Consider the following 13,573-nt stretch of genomic DNA (forward strand, 5'->3'; position numbering starts at 1 on the left):
TTTCTAACACCTATTAGTTTTTATTTTATTTATTTATTTTTTATACAGCAGGTTCTTATTAGTTTTCTATTTTATACATATTAGTGTATATATGTCAATCCCAATCGGCACCTATTAGTTTAAAAAAAAAATCAAATTATAGGGAAACAAAAACCTTCTGAACTTGACTTGCGGTTTCTGGTTTTCCAAGTAAGGAGCTTGAAGTTGCCAGTTTTTCCTAACAACAAGTAAAGAGCTAAACAGACTTGAAAATTCTACAACTCATTCTGCATCCATAAGAAAGGAGAGGATACAGGGAAAATCACTGCCCCCAAGCCTGGAGGGACAGAAAGGCAAATACAGGAAGTCATGGTGTACAGAGTCATGGTGTACACCCCGGCCAGGTCAGGGGTGGGAAAACGTCACCTGTGATCGATGAATTGCTGGGGGCTCAGTGTGAATAACTCTGGGAGTTAAGAACCATAGGGAGACCCACTCATATAGAGCCCCCTCCACCCCCAATGTGAAATTTGCCTCCAGAAGCTGTACCAGATTTATACAGTAAATAGAGGAGAAAAATCCCTTTGGGCTTCCAGCAGGGTGAGAAGAAAAAGAACCATTCTGAAATACATCAGAGTTTACTGTTCTTAACAAGGCCTGCCCTCAGGGGAGAGTAGTTAACCAGAACCTAACTGACCTGGGGAGCTCCAGCCCACTCTGGCCATCCTGTCCCATCTAAGAGAGAAGAAAAACTGAGAAACACTTGAGAAGTTCCCAGTCCAGAGGCACAGGCTCCCTAAAAGACTGAGACCTCATCACAGGACGATAGAATGCTTCCCCTCCTCCACCCCTCACCACCACATGACCACAGGCCTATTTATAACAGTTCCTTTTATCATGTACATCATGTTTAACTATCAAGAAAGATTACAAGGCAGACCCGTAGGCCAAAAACACAGTTTGAAGAGACAGAGTAAGCATCAGAACCAGACGTGGCAGGGATGTGGGAATTTAAAACAACTATGGTTAATATGCAATGGGATCTATGGAAGAAGTAGAGAGACTATAGGAATAGATGGGTAATGTAAGCAGAAAGATGGAAACCATAAGAAAGAACCAAAAAGAAATGCTAGAGATGAAAACACTCTAACAGAAATGAAAAATGCCTTTGATGGACTTATTAGACTGGACATGGCTGAGGAAAGGCTCTCTGAGCTAGAGGCTGTAGAAATAGAATCCTGAATAGAATGGAATAGAATCCTCAAAAACTGAAAAGCAAAGAGAACAAAGAGTGAATAAAACAGAACAGAATATCCAAGGACTGTGGGGCAACTACAGCAGGTGTAGCATATGCATAATCGGAACATCAGAAGGAGAAGAAAGAAAAGAACAGAAGAAATATTTGAAACAATAATGTCTGAGAATTTCCACAATTAATGTTAGACACCGAACCACAGATCCAGGAAGCTCAGAGAACACCAAATAGGATGATTGTCAAAAAATGACCTCTAGGTACATTATTTGTAAACTACAGAGAATCAAAGATAAAGAAAAAATACACCTTACCTATAGAGGAGCAAAGATAAGTATTACATCCAGCTTCTCCTCAGAAACCAGGCAAGCAGAAGAAAGTAGAGTGAAATGTTTGTATTGAGAGGATAAAACCATCAACTTAGAATTCTGTACTCTCTGAAATTATCTTCAAAAGTAAAGGAGAAATAAAGACTTTCTCAGGTGAACGAAAATTGAAGCAATTTGTTGCCCATAGATCTGCCTTGTAAGAAATATTAAAAGAAATTCTATAGAGACAGGAAAAATAAATATGGGTCAGAACCTGAGATCTACTTAAAGAAAAGAAGAACATCAAAGAAGGAATAAGTCAAAGTAAAATAAAACATTTTTTCATATTCTTAATTGATCTAACAGATAACAGTTTGTTGAAAATGATACCAACAACGTATTTGGTTATATATGCTTATGTTTATACCTTATGTATATATACATGCTTATGTATGCTTACATATAAGTGAGATGAATGACAACAATGATACAGGGATGGGAGGGAGGAATTAGGATTATTTTGTTATTATAAGGTACTCACACTACTTGTGAAATGGTATAGTGTACTTTAATGTAGACTTGGATTAGTTGTAAGTGTGTACTGCAAACTGTAGGGCAACCACCAAAAAAAAGTAAAAAAAGAAGTAAAGCTGATGTGCTAAGAAAGGAGAGAAAATGGAGCATATAAAATGCTCAATTAAAACAATATAAGCCAGAAAAAGAGTAGAAGACAAGAATAGGAACAAAGAACAAGGGCAACAAATAAAAAACAGTAATGAATATGGTAGATATTAATCCAACTATATCTATAATCACTTTGAATGTCAGTGGTGTAAATTTACCAATTAAAAGACATTGTCAGAGTAGATCAAAAAACATGGTCCAACTATATGTTGTCTACAAGAAACCCACTTTAAATAAAAGACACATATAGAGTAAAAGTAAATGGACGGAGAAAAATATACCATGCTAACACTAATCAGAAGAAAGCAGGAGTAGCTATACTAATTTTGGACAGAGCAGACTTCAAAGTAAGGAAAGTTATCAGGGATAAAGAAAGGCATTACTTAATGACAGAGGGGCCAGTTCTCCAAGAAAACATAACAGTCCTTAATGTGTAGGTACCTAACAACAGCACATCAAACTACTAGAGGCACAAACTACATACAAGGAGAAATAGATGATTTTGTTACCATAGTTGGTGACTTCAACTGCCTTCTCTCAGAAATAGATCCAGCTGGGAGAAAATCAGTAAGGTCATAGCTGAACTAAAAAAAAGAAAATCCTGAACTTAACCCAACTGAAGTTAATTTAGATCCCTATCTCATGCCAACCCTAAAATTGCTAGCCCAGTATTCCAACGCCATTTGCTAAGTCTGTGAGTAAAAGAAAATTTATGTATGATGCCTACTTTATCAAATAATACCCTCATTAAAATAATAATGCTGTGTTTCTGGGCTTTCTGGTTTGTTCCTTTGATCTATATGTCTGTGTTTGCACAAAAACTGCTCTATTTATCTGCTTTAGATGTTTCGATATTAGTATGACTGGTTCTCGGAAGAATAGCATCCAAAAATGACCCATGTGATCGAGATGTTTTTGATTCATGACTGTCAGAAACCCGTTGTGAACTCTTAAAATGTGGAATTCTTGGAGGCTTTGTATGTCTTAGCTTCTTTTATCCTACTGTCAACCATATTACAGTTTTCTTCTCATCTTGAAAACAATAGTTTTTTAATGCTATCTCACTTTCTTGTTATCTAACATATTCTTTTCCATTCATTGCCTCTTTCAGCCTGTCTTCAGCTGCATTTATCTGCTGTTGCCAGCATTTTTTTTACTTCCAAATTTAACTTCCCTGTCCTGTTCAGTTTACCAAAGCCAAAGGTTTACCCATTCTAGAACTTGCCTTGTTCTTTTAGTTTTCTGATGTGCATTATTTCTTGTGACACCTGAGACTGTTTCTTAAACAGTTTTGTGTTTCCTTTTCAATGTTGCCAAAATGTCCCTGGTACTTGCTTCTCTCACCTTAGTTGTAGCAACACATAATAGTAACACTTTACCTAATTGAGAACCTTACCTCTTTGAAATAGAGCCCAAAGCCAGAAAGGGTAGCCAAAGTAGGTATTAGAGCCCGTGCTCTAAAAATCTTGCCCTTTACTTGTAGTAGAGGATTCCATCCAGAGTCTATTTACAATGAATGTAAGTAGACGTATGCTTTTTGGCATAATTTTGCCAGAGTTCTAGGAGGTATGGTAGGAGGGTGGTTTTATTTATTTATTTTTATTTTTAAATTTTTTATATCTTTATTGGAGTATAATTGCTTTACAATGTTGTGTTAGTTTCTGCTGTATAACAAAGTGAATCAGCTATATGTATACATATATCCCCATATCCCCTCCCTTTTGCGTCTCTCTCCCACCCTCCCTATCCCATCCCTCTAGGTGGTCACAAAGCACTGAGCTGATCACCACCCCGTGTGATGCAGCTGCTTCCCACTAGCCATCCATTTTACATTTGGTAGAGTATATATGTCAATGCTACTCTCTCACTTCATCCCAGCTTCCCCTTCCCGAGAAGGTGGTTTTAGAAGCCAGTTTGTTGATAGTAGCAAAAAATAGCAGGGAAAGAAGAAAGTAAATATGACATACAGTCATAGAACTCCAAAGCACAGCAGTGTGGTTTTACCTAGCTTAGGTGCACACAACAAGATGTACCTTTCTGGTGAGTCAAGCCCTTGGACTTGACAGGTGACCTTGAGCACCAGTCTCAGTTGCCATTTACTGCCTGGGAGATCTGGGACAGTTTCTTTTTCTTTTTTTTAAAAATCTTTTTGGGTTGCTTTTGGGTCTTCATTGCTGTGCGCGGCCTTTCTCTAGTTGTGGTGAGTGGGGGCTACTCTTCGTTGCGGTGCACGAGCTTCTTGTTGCGGTGGCTTCTCTTGTTGCAGAGCACGGGCTCTAGGTATGCAGGCTCAGTAGTTGCGGCACGCGGGCCCTAGAGCGTGCGGGCTTCAGTAGTTGCGGTGCGTGGGCTCAGTAGTTGTGGTGTGCAGGTTCTAGGGTGCATGGGCTTCAGTAGTTGTGGCACACAGGATCAGTAGTTGTGGTTCGCGGACTCTAGAGCACAGGCTCAGTAGTTGTGGCGCACGGGCTTAGTTCCTCCACGTCATGTTGGATCTTCCCAGACCAGGGATCGAACCCATGTCCCCTGCATTGGCAGGAGGATTGGTTTTTTTTAAATTTTTAAAATTTTTATTTTTTATTTTTTTAAACATCTTTATTGGAGTATAATTGCTGTACAGTGTTGTGTTAGTTTCTGCTGTATAGCAAAGTGAATCAGCTATATGCATATGTATATCCCCATATCCCCTCCCTCTTGCGTCTCCCTCCCACCCTCCCTATCCCACCCCTCTAGGTGGTCGAAAAGCACCGAGCTGATCTCCCTGTGCCATGCAGCTGCTTCCCACTAGCTATCTATTTTACATTTGGTAGTGCATATATGTCCATGCCACTCTCTCACTTTGTCCCAGTTTACCCTTCCCCCTCCCCGTGTCCTCAAGTCCATTCTCTACATCTGCATCTTTATTCCTGTCCAGCAGGAGGATTGTTAACCACTGTGCCACCAGGGAAGTCCCTCTGGGACAGTTCCTAAGTCTCAGTTTCTTCATCCTCACAGATTTATTGGGAAGATAAAATGAAATTTAATTTAAATGTGATAATGGGTACAAACACATAGTAGGTGCTCAGTAAATATCGGTAGTATAATACTCCCCCACCTTGGATGCTGTTAATCTCCACTGAGAAAGGCATTGTTTATATTGCTGTAGATCAAAGACATTGGAAAAAGTTTAAATTATATCTAGTATATTCTATTTAAGAGGGTAGAGACTTGTGTCACATATGTTAAGAAAATTCCAAAATGACTAAAAATGTTTTCAAATAGCATTTGAAAGTTAGTAGGATGTGCTTCATTCACAGGGAAAGCTCTCTTGGATGTTTCTCTTTATTCCGTAACATAGAGTGTGATGTTACTGTACTATGTCTCCTGTATTACTGACCCTTTCTGAAATTAAAAATATTACTGAAGTAATCTGTTATTCAATATTTTTCTTTTAAAATATTATGTATGTTTTCTCTCTGATTACAAGTATATGTTAATTGTAAAAAAAATTCTTCAGTTGTTTTTTATGTGAACTTTTATTTTGTCCTAATTTCAGGGTTTGCCAAAATTTCTCTCTCGTTCCCTCTTAAATTTACGATGCCACGACATTCCTCTTGTGATCCATTAGATGCTGAAATCAGTAGAGTTCTTTTTCCGTATGCTGATTGAACCACATATTTTGGTTCTATATTTTGGTTTTATGTGCAGATAGCAACGCTTCCACCTCTCTGTAGCAGGATGTGGTCCTCTTGCCAAGCTGGTGATTAATTTCTTCCTGTGAATATTTTCTCCTGAATTTCTAATGAAAAGATGCAAGCGAACAGATGAGGGAGGCCTTAAAGCATTTCCACAAAAGAAAATTATCTCCTACTCTCCTTTTCTGCTTAATGAATTCACCACCACAGATGTAGTTTTTCCTAGTTCTGGATCTTTGTGGTAACAATTGTGTTATTTTAAGTGATTAACTATTTTGGGAAGTTGCTAGATTTACAAGCTGGTAGATCGTACAAACATCTCTAACATTTAGAACTGGAGGGAAAATTAGAGATTTTTTTTTTTTTTTAAACAGTTAGTGGGACATTGAACATGTCCTTTCTAAGAACTAAAAAATTGTTTATGAAGTTTCTGACTTGTTTAGCATAGGAAGTAATCTCTCAGGGAGGAACCGTACATTAGACCCATCTCATGGCCTATAGAAATTTGCTAGAAGATTAGCTCTGCCTTAGCCTCTGGCTCCCTGATTTAACAATTCCATACTGGTATGTGCTTCTTGGTGCTCTGATGACTGGGTATCCTTCTTGCCCACTGTTTGTACACAACTACCATATCTGAAAATGTAGTGGTGGGTATAAAGTCTGTTCATGAATTAAGTGATATGACATGTGAAGAATAAATAAAATGTTCCAGGGTTTCCAGAGAGCTGTTTCTGGTTGGGAGATCGGAGTGGCTGGCATTGGTTTTGGGTTTTGAGAGATACCATGGTTACCTGGGACACCCATGGACACAAGAGATTTTGGGTCACCATGGATTCCTGGCTTCCGTTTAGTGAGGAGAGTAGACTAACTGCTTGGAATCAAGTGAATTGGTAGTGTTTTCAATTAACCTCTTTCTCATAAAAACCACAGTGGGCCATGGCACAAAAATCTAATTAACTGGGGGGCCTAGTCGGGTACTACTTAATCAAGATTTTCTTTTTATGATAGTTTAGAGAAGTCAGAGGAGACATCAAATTTATGTGCAAAGACTGTTAGAGCAGATTCAGGTTTAATATGTTTTCAGCAGTGATCTCTTAATATTCCATAGTACCTTATTAAAATTTTGAATTTATCCTTATATAGAAATTCATAGGTGTTTAATCAAGTCCTGAAGCAATGGGGTGTGTGTGTTCACTTGCAGGAACTTCGGTGAATTTGTTCTTACATCTAGAAGTTGAAAGAGGCAGACGTTTTTAGTCAGGTGATAAGAAGCATACAGTAGAATTAAAAATATTTTGTAGCGTAGCATTTCTCATGGACTTCGTCCTTCTTCACACCTTCTCTTTTGAACTACAAACTGTAGATTAGAATGAGGTAAAGCTTTTAAGGCAAACCCCCACCCCCCGCCCCCATCAGTTTAGATCAGTTAATTATGGTGCAATAGTTTGGTCTGTTTTAAGGTTATTTAGGGTGATATTTGGTGAATGACAGTTGAAAAACATCTAGTTAATATTTTTCTTCATAGTGGTTAAATTATAACTAGTAACTACAGGCAGAGTTAGATTTTCATATTTCTGTGATCTTTTCCTTGACCCAGCTTCTCTGTCTAGGTAATCCAAATGTTGCTCTGGTCTGGAGGGGCACCTCTCTGCCCTGACCTCAACCTGATTTTTCTTCACCAGGTTGGCATTTAATTATTTCATTGGATCTAAGATGCCGCTGACATTGTATATACCACTGAGGAAGGAGAAAAACACAATGGAGAATTTTACAGGTGACTTTGCCTAAGGGAAGGGAAAAATAAAACTGTCATGCAGGAAGACACAGTAAGGAAATGTGTGTATTTCAATCTTGGTACTAGGTAGGGAGGGGAAAAAAGACTTGTCTTGAGATTCTCTGCCCTGGGAACTTTTAAAAATAGCTCTATCACATTATGAATTTATATCCCATAAAACGCCTGTTTTAAATTTACAATTCATTGGAGTTTATTATATTTACAGAATTGTACAACCGTCATTACAATCTAATTTTAAAAAAAATTGATCACCCAAAAAAGAAACCCTGTGCCCCTTTACAGTCATTCTCCTTTCCCACTCCTACTCCTAGGCAACCACTAATCTAATTTCTGCTTCTAGATTTGCCTCTATAGACATTTCATAAAAATAGGATTATTCAATATGTGTTCTTTTGTGTCTGGCTTTTGAGGTTTATCCATGTTGTGGCATGTGTCAGTATTTCATTCTTTTTTAGGGCTGAATAATACTCAACTGTGTGGATATACCACATTTTGTTTATCCATTCATAAGTTGATAGACAATCAGGTTTTTTCCAGTTTTTGACTGTTGTGAATAATGCTGCTATAAACAACTGTGCACAATTCTTTGTGTGGACACATGTTTGTAATTCTCTGGCATATATACCTAGGAGTGGAACTGATGGGCTGTATGGGAATCCTGTGTTTAACTTTTCGGCACTCTTAGAATCTCAATCACAAGCTAGTTTGTGGTCTGAATATTAGGTACCAGCGTGGCCCAAACAACTTCAAGCAGGTAATTTAATTTTAAGGGGATCAGCTTGGCTTTGCCTTCAGGTAACTGGCAGAAGCAAATGTGGATCCTTTCCCTAAGAATTTAACTTTGATCTAGGGCACTCGAAGTTGCTCTTGATTTTAAGATACATCCGGGTTTTGGGGATATTACGTGATGAAAAATCTGTGTTATAGAGTCAATGGAATACAGTGAATGGAAATAAATTTCGCTAAAAAGCCCAGAGTGAGCAGCGTCCCAAGCATCTCTTCCCTGTATTGTATTGCATTTCTGTGTATTTTCTTTTGTACTGTTAGGTCTTCTTTAATGGTCCGCTATTGTATTGGAACCTTCCACAATAAGTAGTTCTTTATATAAGCTTATGGGGGGGGGGAGGGAGCGTGTATGCACACTTTAAGTTAAGGTATGTATATTCTATGAATGCTTCCTTTCACTCTGAGGAGGAGTGACAGGATTTCCTAGCTCAAAGGAAAGCTTCTTAGTGACCCTTTGGTCCAATTGTCTCATTTGACCAAGGAGGCCCAGGGGAGGTGGAAGACTTGGTGGTGTTGGTAGCAAAATGAATGGAAAATGCCCCGTAAACCCTTATGGACAGGACCTTTGTCATTGCGGTTCCCTTTTCTGCAGGCTCGGGAGCCTCTCTGACCATCACTCAACCCCAGGTAGCAACATCCAAGTTGTGCCTGCAAGTCAGAGAAGCCCTGCTCCCAGTACTGACTTCCTTACCTCCTCCAAGAGTGGCCTTCCGGGCATGACTACTACTCTGTCCAGCACTACCTTAACAGTTGTAATGGGAAATAGGTCCAATCCTGGCCTATTTGATCACTCACGTGGATATTTCACAAACGCCTTAATTTAAAGAAAAAAATTATTAATTAATTATTTATTTTGGCTGCACTGGGTTTTAGTTGTGGCACGCGGGATCTTTGTTGCGGCATGCATACGGTATCTAGTTCCCCGACCAGGGATGGAATCCAGGCCCCTGCATTGGGAGCGTGGAGTCTTACCCACTGGACCACCAGGGAAGTCCCCGCCCCCAAATGCCTTAATTTCTGTGTTTCAAAGTGAACTCTTGGTAGCCGCCTCCCTCATCCCTCCGAAACCTTTTCCTCTCCCAGTCTTCTCCATCTTTGTAAATGTCTCCACCCACTTGCTCAAGTCAGATGCCTGGTGGACATCTTTGATTCCTTCCCTTTTCTTTAACTTCCCTACTGCCAAGTCTGATGATTTCTACCTCCAACATTTATTTCCCGTCTGTTTACTTCTCTCTCTCTCCTCTCTATTACATTAGCTCGAGGTACTGTCAGGTTTTGCCTGGATTACTTTAAGAGCCCCCAATGTGTTTTCGTGCTTCCTTTGTTCTCTATTCTTCCACCCTCCCAACTGCATCCTACTTGTTCTCCACACAACAGCCAAAGTTACCTTATTTTAAAATTTTAATATGAAAAATTTCAAACATATATAAAAAGTAAAGAGGATAGTAAACTGAGCTCTTGTATACCCACCACTTACCTTCAACAGCTGTTAACTCAAGGCCGATCTTTTTTCATCTATAATCCACCCCAAGGTTATTTGGAATCATATCCTAGACAATATACTTTATTTCTACCTCTAACTATTTCAGTATGTGCTTCCTGAAAACAAAGACGTGCTCTTATACATAATTACCGTTCAGATAACAAGGTCAGGAAATTGCATTGGAACAGAACTATTATCTAATCTATAAGCCTTTTATGGCATCACTGTATCTGTATTTTAGTATGCATATAAAAGATAGGTCTCTTTTTAAAAACATCACAAGGCTGTTGTCACACCTAAAAAAATTAACAACATTCATCAAATATCCTGTCAGTGTTCAAATTTCCCAGTTGCCTCATAATTTATTAACAGCAGGTTTGTTTGATTCAGGACAGAGTGATCCTTTTAGAAATTCAGTTGGATGATGTCACTGTCTTGCTTAGAATCTGTGCATGAGTTTGCATGTCTCTGGGGATGAAGACTCCAATCTACCTCAGCCTGCAAGGCTTGAGGTCAAGGTCAGGTCCCCACATACTGCTTCCACTCACCCTCATTCTCTGCCCTCAGCCAGAAGCCTCTTCCAGGGTTTTGACTGAGCTAGATCTTTGCTGCCCTAGCTTTGTGCTTCTGGCCTCTCTGACCAGAGCAACTTCCTTCCATTCCTCCCACAGCTTCTTCCTGGTCATCCTCAGCTCTCAGGTGCTATGTCCTCCCACTTTGCTTAATGACTCCACCCGAATAGGTTACTCCTTCCTCATTCCTCTATCTTGGCATCCTGTTTGTTCCTCTCACACCATTTCTCATTTTGTAGTTTTTTTTTTTTTTTAAATATGGAACGCTTCACGAATTTGCGTGTCATCCTTGCCCAGGGGCCATGCTAATCTTCTCTGTATCGTTCCAATTTTAGTATATGTGCTGCCGAAGCGAGCACTGTAGTTATTTTTTACTTGTTTTTTGACCGCCTGTTCCTTTGGACACTTGAAGTTCCAGGAGGAAGGGACTGTTCTCTTCTGCTCATCGTGGTGCACCCTGTACCCAAGCACGATGCTTGGCATATAGTAGATGCTCAATATGAATTTGTCGAATTAATAAATTTGTTGAATTAAGGTACTAATCGGAAACTATAGATGAATATTCAAAGTAAACTGCAAGGATTTGCAGTGCATTAAAAAAAATCCAGCCATCATTTACTGAGAACTTAGCAAGTATAGGGCAACAATGATATTGCTGTGATTGTTTAAAGGGAGAGTGAGTTAAAGGATCTTTTGGGATGTGTTTTTTTTTTTTCTTAATGATGACAGCTGGTTGTGTTAATCAACCCGTACATACATAATTAGGTACATACATAATTAGGTAATGTACAATTGTTTGGGCGTACTAAGCACTATGCAGATTGTCAGTGACTCCTTTGCCGTTACTCAACTCTGGGCTGACTCACTTTCCATCTGAAGTTTATGTAAATGAGCTGTCATACTCTTAGGGGATGTAGTGAGCTTCACTACCTTCTGTTAACTTTTTACCATTTTTTATCTGCCTTGTTTTCTGATATGTTTATCCATCTGGATAAAAATAGCAACCTGAAATGAGTAATAAAACACCACAAAAAGCAGATAATTGGGAGCTTTGCCTTTTGAAATGTGTCAAACTTCTCCATTGCCTATGTTTTGAAAATTAATCAGTATCTCTGGTTCTCCCTCTCTCCCCTTCTTCCTACCTTTCCCCTTTGTGTCATCATGCTTGTAGAACATTGTAGCTAGAACTCCTCAGAGACGAAGTGATGTTTGCATTAGGTACATTATTTATAAATAATGTATAGTTCAGTATTATGTATCATACACATTTAATAGTCTGAAGACTTAGCCACTAACAAATTTAAAGGACTCTGAAATTGCTTAACACTGAAGAAGTATTTGGGGATTTATACGTGATTTTTATTTTTGTGTAATTTCTGTGTTATTTATTTTATGTTTATTGTCCAGAGTGAAAGTATTCAAGCCAGTAAGGAGTATTTTTTTTATTACCTGTGAGCAAAATGATCTCAAAATGTGTTAAAGCTCCATGTAGCTCTGATAAAGTAGCATGTTTAAGGTATGGGCATAGTTTTGGTCTCCCCTGTAGGCAATGCAATTATAAGCTTTTAATTTCTATTTATTTTATCAGCAAAGAAAGTTTTCTGTGAGGGCACCTTGACTTTGCTTTTATGCAAACTTCAAAGCCAGCAGCATAGTCTTTTCAAATCACTCTGGTTCCATGGTCACATCACCTTGTGCCTTTTGTGTCAAATATCCTGCTGCTTCCCTCTTATAAGGATACTTGTGATTGCATTTAGGGCCCAAACCAAATAATCTAGGATAATCTTCCCATTTTAAGATTATTAACTTAATTACACTTGCAAGCCTCTTTTCTCATATAAGGTAACATTCATAGGTTCCAGAGGTTGAGACTTGGATATCTTTGGGGCCATTAGTCAGCCTAACCACAGGTAAAAATAACATGCATGGTGGATATATATACAGTTTTAATTTCCTTCTTTGTTTCCAGTTCTCTGTAAGGACTTTATTATTTTAAAATCAGGAAATATCAGAGTACATTACCTGATACTTTTATAATCAGATTAAATTGTGAGCCACATCATAGACACAGTCCAGTTCTAATATGTGTAAGAGCCCTTAAGGCAAGACAAGAAAGTTGTTAAGTCACTGACCATCTCTAAGCCTACTTTATTTTTTTGAGTTTCATCAAAATCAATTCAAATATTCTTTATCTAATATTAATTTTAAATTGCAGTTTCCATCTACATTGGAATGACGTTATATGTATATTTCATTCACTTCACTAATTTAACTTTTGTGCATTTAACCCATTTGACCGAAAACTTCACAGAACTTGACTTTCCCTTATTTAGTGTTTTTAAAAAGTCAGTAAGAGATAAAATCCAATTCTAACTTGGGAGCATCAGACTGCTCTTACATTTTCCTTAAAACAAAAGAGGTAATTCATTTTATTCCTCATTCAACCCTCTTTGATAGTGGTGAATCCCTGGATTAGGTGAAAAATCATTAAAAGGCCCTGTGGATTTTATAAATCCAGGCTATTTGTATTTTTCTTGCTTGCTTCCCTAGGATAATCAAACAGTGATGGATTAGAATTAGGCTGCAGCAGAGATTGGGAAAAAAAAAAAAAAATCTCCCGGCATCCCTTCCTGCAGGAGCATAAGCTTCGGCAGTGAGTGTAGCTGCCACTTTAACTGACATGTCTTAAAATTCTGCCCTGGGAAACTCTGGGATGCTGTCAGCTGCCGGGCAACTTCTTTTCTTAAGCTCAGTAATTGAGAGTCTCACCGGAGACCAAGAAATAAAACAGAAATTGAGGATTTTTTTTGCCTTTTAAATTGAGGATTGTCTCTTCTTTTCATTGGCTTTTAAAAAATCTGGTAGAAGAGAGGGCATCTTCACAGTGGGGCTATATTAATTCCTTCAAAGTTACAGCTGCTCTAAACCTGTGAGTATGTTGCATTTATTTAGCTGTTCCTAGGGGTATGATTGCAGCGTTCTCTTTGGACCTGTGAGGATTTAATTTAAGGAAAGCTATGCTGATTAAAAAAATTGGAGT

General features: G+C 38.5%; 1 protein-coding gene and 1 non-coding gene across 3 annotated transcripts in view; one reads left to right on the forward strand and one right to left on the reverse strand.

Moving 5' to 3' along the window:
- TTC39B (tetratricopeptide repeat domain 39B) overlaps window positions 1–13,573 on the forward strand; it is a 136,886-nt gene that overhangs the window by 38,960 nt on the left and 84,353 nt on the right. Inside the window, exon 1 of one of the 2 annotated variants that reach the window (XM_036856555.1) lies at window positions 7,575–7,671. The exons of the other annotated variant lie outside the window; for it this stretch is intronic. The gene's annotated coding sequence lies outside the window, so the exon portion shown is untranslated. Of the gene's footprint in view, window positions 1–7,574; window positions 7,672–13,573 lie in introns of those variants that run through there. 2 annotated transcript variants of the gene reach the window in all.
- On the reverse strand, window positions 10,786–10,892 carry LOC118897612. The gene has a single exon (XR_005020499.1). It is a non-coding gene; the product is annotated as a U6 spliceosomal RNA (small nuclear RNA).

This window comes from Balaenoptera musculus, chromosome 6 (assembly GCF_009873245.2).
Source record: "Balaenoptera musculus isolate JJ_BM4_2016_0621 chromosome 6, mBalMus1.pri.v3, whole genome shotgun sequence".
In the NCBI taxonomy this organism is placed as follows: Eukaryota; Metazoa; Chordata; class Mammalia; order Artiodactyla; family Balaenopteridae; genus Balaenoptera; species Balaenoptera musculus.